We start from the raw sequence: 6082 nt of genomic DNA, 5'->3' as shown, positions 1-6082 counted from the left end.
CACAAGGTTTCTCAGAAGTCTGCAGAAAGATTAAGGCACATTTGGCCATGGCAGTAATCTACTTGTTCATTGACACACCTTTTTTTTGCATTTTTCTTTCTTATCTTACTTTCTTCACTTTTTTTTTTTTTAATAGAGATGGAGTCTTTCTATGTTGGCCAGGCTGGTCTTGAACTCCTGCCCTCAAGTGATCCTCCCACCTTAGCTGAGTCACTGGGATTATAGACATGAGCCACTACACCCAGCTATATCTAAAGATTTTTTTTTTAACTATAGAGTGTCAGCCTAAAATAACCAAAAGGGTCAGATTCCAGTTTTCAAGAATTTATTCAAGAGAAAAGCTGGGAATGGCCATTCCTGGATGCACCACTCTAGAGAAATGAGTTAGTGCTCTGAAGCTAAAAGCTAAATTATTTCTTATGTAAGAAAAAGACAAAGAAATTTAACAGTATTACAACATTTTCTACACCAGGCTGGTTTAGTTATAAAAATTTACATTCATGTTTATTAAGGTATTAATTATGTATAAGGAAATTCACCTTTTTTAGGAGTACAATTCAATGAGTTCTGACAAACATATATGGTTATGTAACTACCACCACAATAAAAAGCATATTCCATCACACCTAAAATTTCCCTCATATCTTTTTACACTCAATACTGCCCCATGTCTTGCAACCATTGATCTGATTTCTGCCCAATAGTTTTGCCTTTTCCAGAATGTTTTTGTGATGATTAATTTTATGTGTCAACTTGACTAGACCACAAGGTGCCAAAACATTTGGTCAAACACTATTCTGGGTGAAATTATAACATTTGAATTGGTGACTGAGTAAAGATGATTACCCTCTCTGATGTAGGTGAGCTTCATCCAATATTGAAAACCTAAATAGAACAAAAAGACTGAATAAAGGGAGCTCCTCCTGCCTGACTGCCTTGAATGACAACATTCTTTTGCTGCCTTTGGACTTGAACTGAAACATTGGCTCATCTTGAGTCTCCAGCCCACTGACTTTTGAACTTTCCAGAACTGACACGATTGACTCTCCTGGTTCTCAGTCCTTCAAACTTGTACTGGAACTACACCATGATCTCTCCTGGGTCTCCAGCTTGACATTGGCAGATGTGGGGACTACTCAGCCTCCTAATCATGTGAAAAATTCTTTATAGCAAATCTTTTGGGGTGGATGGATAAATAGATACAATAGATATATAGATATTTATAGATAGACAGGCAGACATGTTCTTCCTTTCTTTATATAGCTTCAAGTTTCTATCCTGTATCATTTTTCTTCTCTCCAAAGAACTTTAAATATTTTTTGTGAGGCAGATCTACTGGCAACAAACTATCTCAATATTTGGGTGTCTGAAAGAGTCTGCATTTCACCTTCATTTTTGAAGAATAATTTCATAGGACACAGAGTTCTAGGTTGATAATTTTTTTCTCTCAGTACCAGATATTTCACAGTACTACTTCTTGCATGGTTTCTGAGAAGAATTTGGATATAATTATTTTTGTTTCCCTGTAGGTAAGGTGCCTTTTCCTCTGACTTCTTTTAATACTTAAAAAACATGATATGGCTAGGAGTAGTGTTTGTTGCTGTTATTGTTGTTTTTTCTGCATTTATCCTGTGAGCTTCCTGGATTTGTGATTTGATGTCTGGCATTAATTTGCAGAAATTCTCAGTCATTATTGCTTCAAATATTTCTTCTGTTCTTTTCTTTCTTCCTTCTCTTGGTATTCCAAGAGTATATCTTTTGTAGTTATACCTTTTTGTACTTATACCTTTTGTAGTTGTCCCATCATTCTAGGATTCTTTTTTCAGTCTTTTTTTTCCTCATTGCTCTCCCACTTTGAAGGTTTCTATTGAGATACACTCAAGTTCAGGATTCTTTTCTCAGCCATGTGCAGCTTACTAATGGGTCCATCAAAAGCATTCTTCAATGCTGCTATGGTCTTTTTTATTTCTGGCATTATTTTACATAAACTTTGTGTCTCTGTGTCACTTTGGTAATTTGCTCAATATTTCAAACATTCTTATTTCTATATCTGCTTCTGCGATCTGTGATCAGTGATCTTTGATGTTACTATCTTAATTGTTTTGGGGCTCTGTGAACAGCATTTATGCAAGATGTCCAACTTAGTGGACGAATGTTATGTGTGCTCTGATTGCTTCACTGACTGGCCATTTCCCCATCTCTCTCCTTCTCCTCAGGCTTCCCTATTCCCTGAAACACAACAACATTTAAATTAGGCCAATTAATAACCTACAATGGCCTCTAAGTGGTTGAGTAAGAGTTACACTTTCATTTCAAATCAAACGTTAGAATTGATTAAGCACAGTGAGGAAGGCATATCTAAAGACAAGACAGGCCAAAGCTAGGTCTCTTGCAACAAAGTTTGTGAATGCAAAAGAAAAGTTCTTGAAGGAAAAGAAGTGCTACTCCAGTGAACACACAATGATAAAAATCAAAATAATTCTATTGCTGATATGGAGGAAGTCCAAATGGTCTGGATAGAAGATCAAACCAGCCACAACGTTCCCTTAAGCCAAAGCCTAACCCAGAGCAAGGCCCTAAGTCTCCTCAATTCTATGAAAGCTGAGAAAGGTGAGGAAGCTGCAGAAGAAAAGTTTGAATCCACAAGAGGTTGGTTTGTGAGTTTTAAGGAAAGAAACCATCTCTATAACATAAAAGTACAAAGTGAAGCAGCAAGTTATCCAGAAGATCTAGCTAAGATCAGGTGGCTACACTCAACAAAAGGTTTTCAACGTAGATGAAATAACCTTTTATTGGAAGGTGATGACATTTAGGACTTCATTGCTAGAGAGAAGTCAATGCCTGACTTCAAACTTCAAAAGACAGGCTGATTCTCTTCTTAGGGGCAAATGCAGTTGGTGACTTAAGTGGAAGCCAATCAATGCTCATTTACCATTCTGAAAATATTAGGGCCATTAGAATTGTGTTTAATTGACTCTGCTTGTGCTCTGTAGATGGAACAACAAAGACTGAACAACAGCACATCTCTTTACAGTGTTTACTGAATATTTTAAGCCTACTGCTCAGAAAAAGAGATTCCTTTCAATATATTACTGCTCATTGACAGTGTTCCTAGTCACCCAAGAGTTCTGATGGAGTAATACAAGGAGATGAATGTTGTTTTCATGTCTGCTAACACAACATCCATTCTGTAGCCCATGGATCCAGAAGTGATTACAATCTTTTTATTTAAGAAATACATTTTGTAAGGCTATAGCTGCCATAAATAGTGATTGCTCTGATGGGTCTGGGCAAAGTCAATCAAAAACCTTCCAGAAAGGATTTGCCATTCTAGATTTATAACATTTGTGATTCATGGGAGGAGATTGAAATATCAATATTAACTTCAAGGAGGAAGGAAGTCTCCACAGATGTAGTGAAAACAGCAAGAGAATTGGAGCCTGAAGATGTGACTGAATGGTTGCAATCTCATGATAAAACTAACGGAGTGAGGAGGTGCTTCCTGTGGATAAGCAAAATAAGTAGTTTCTTGAGATAGAATCTACTGTTGATGCAGTGAGCATTGTTGAAATGACAACAAAGAATTTAGAATATAACATAAACTTAGTTGATAAAGTAGTGGCAGGATTTGAGAGGATTGACTCCAATTTGGAAAAGTTCTATAGTAGGTAAAAAGCTGTCAAATAGCACTGCATGTTGCAGAGAAGTCATTCTTGAAAGGAAGAGTCAATCAATGCAGCAAACTTCACTGGTATCTTACTTTAAGAAATGGTTACGGCCACCTTAATCAGTCAGCAGCCATCAGCACCGAGGCAAGACCCTCCACCAGCGAAAAGAGAACGACTCATTGAAGGCTCAGATGATGGTTAGGTTTTTTTGCAATAAAGTATATTTAAATTAAGGTGTGTATATTTTTCAGACATGATGCTAATGTACACTTAATGTAACTATAGTGTAAACATAACTTTTAAATTCACTGGGAAACCAACATGTGACTTGCTTTTTTTACGATATTCGCTTCATTGCAGTGATCTGGGATGGAACTGCAGCATCTTGAAGGTATTCCTGTACGTCAGACTGATCTTGTCTGTTTGTGGATCCTCTGTATTGTTCTTCCACTACTCTTTTTCCCTACTTCTATCTATTTACATCATTGCTATGGACCTCTCTTCATATGTATTAAGTTTTCCGAAGAAATTCTCTCTCTCGGATGTTCTGGGGTTTTTAAAATTTGTTTTTGTTTGACTCTTGCTTATCCATTTCTCTGCCAAAATTCCATCTGTTCATGATTTCCCACCTTTTCCACTAGATGTGTTAATATATTAACCAGTTGTTTTAAAGTCTGTGACAGTCCCAACATGTGCGTCATCCCTGAATTGGGTTGTTGACTTTTGATTGACTGCCAGACATCATGTATATAACAGAAGGAATAAGGTAGATTGTGCTTACATCTCTAAGTGCACATACTTCTATCAGACTACCAGTTTGGGGATTGTGTCAATGCAGATATGTTTATATGGTCTTGAATTGTCTTGTTGCTGTTACCATTTCAGTACAGGCTTCGAATTCTTCCAGTGATGACTGCTGTGCCTTATGCTTACAGAGCACTTGGAGTGGAGGAGGATTTTCTGAGTCCTACCACCAACTTTCAGGAATCCCTGCATGCCTACACCACAGAAAGATCTATAATCATACACTTGCTGCTTCCTCAACATTAGACTGGTGCTCCTTGTTACTCAGTGCTAGGCTCATTGCAGGGAAAGGAAGGTTTTTTTCTGTCGCCCTTGGCTAGCCTTAGTCTGAGGCAGGCTTTATGCGTCTGGCCCTCAGGGATTTGGCTTTCTCTACATCCCAGCTCCACTTCCTGGCAATAACAAAACTCTGTCTTAAATCTATTGTTGGTCTTGTGTGAGCAAGAATTTCTTGTCCTCCCCCAGTCGCAGCAGACCTCTTCTTGCTACCCATGTGGGATCATGGGCCAGGTGGTTTTTCTGTCCCTCCTCCAGGGTCATTTCTTGCTTCTACTCCTTCTCTGGCAGTCATGATTGTTTGCCTGTGTCCTGAAAGCCGAGCATTTCCTACCCTTCTCCCAGATGCAGATGGGTTTTGCCTATATTCCTCCTCCAGAAGCAATGAATTTTAGCCCAGGCCCTAGAGGTGAGAGGGTTTGTTGCTCTTCCCCACAGAAGCCCAAGGCTTTTGCATCCTTCAAGAGAAAGGCCTGGGGAAAGCAGGCAGGGGTGTCATACCCACCCACCAGCTGCAGTCAATTACCTTCTGTGTACCTGAACCACTGAGACTTTCTGGTGCCCTGTCTTAGGACTGTAGGAAAGAACTGACGAGTGTATATGAATTGCCCTTATTTGAGACATAATAAGCATGCCCACACATAGCCTTTAAGAATTTGTTCAACTTTTTGCTGTTTTCTTGCCTGTGTATACTGGCCACCTTGTTCTCTTGGGTGCTTCCTAACATGAAAGTTTATTTGTATGTTCCATCTCTCCTTGAAGGGCTTATCACTCATTGGGGTTAAGTTTGTCTTGTGATCTCAGTTCAAGGGCAAGCTGTAATTTTATAGATTACTCAGCATTTTCTCCTTGCTAATATGGGAATGACAGTCTCCTGAGGCTTTCTGTATCCTCTCTAGTAGCAGAACTCTGACTGCCTCTACTTAAGTTGATTTTCTGATATTCTCTTAAGTCATTAACATTTGGATCACTGCACCTATCAAAATTTGTAACTCCATGAAAACATAAACTACAACCCTTCCTTGTTGTAATTCATTATACCTAGCACCATATTAAACACACAGTACTCAAAATGAAATGGAATGATACATATGACAGGGATTTATATTTTTAAAAACAAAAAACATTAACCCAAGATACTGAAAATACCAGTTAATTAAAACATCCACAGAAGTACTAAGGGACAGAGGGAGAGGAGAGCCAAGAGCACAAAGGTAAGTGGAGTTAGGTTTTCATTCATAATCTCCCTGGAGAATCTATCTACAATGTTGTCTGAGTTCAAACATAAAGCACAAATAAGAAAATATAGCCCAAAGCATTCTTTAATTAAGCTG

This window comes from Carlito syrichta, unplaced genomic scaffold, assembly GCF_000164805.1.
Source record: "Carlito syrichta isolate Samal-C Ts95f unplaced genomic scaffold, Tarsius_syrichta-2.0.1 Scaffold309719, whole genome shotgun sequence".
Taxonomy (NCBI): Eukaryota; Metazoa; Chordata; class Mammalia; order Primates; family Tarsiidae; genus Carlito; species Carlito syrichta.
This window is presented reverse-complemented; position numbering follows the sequence as displayed.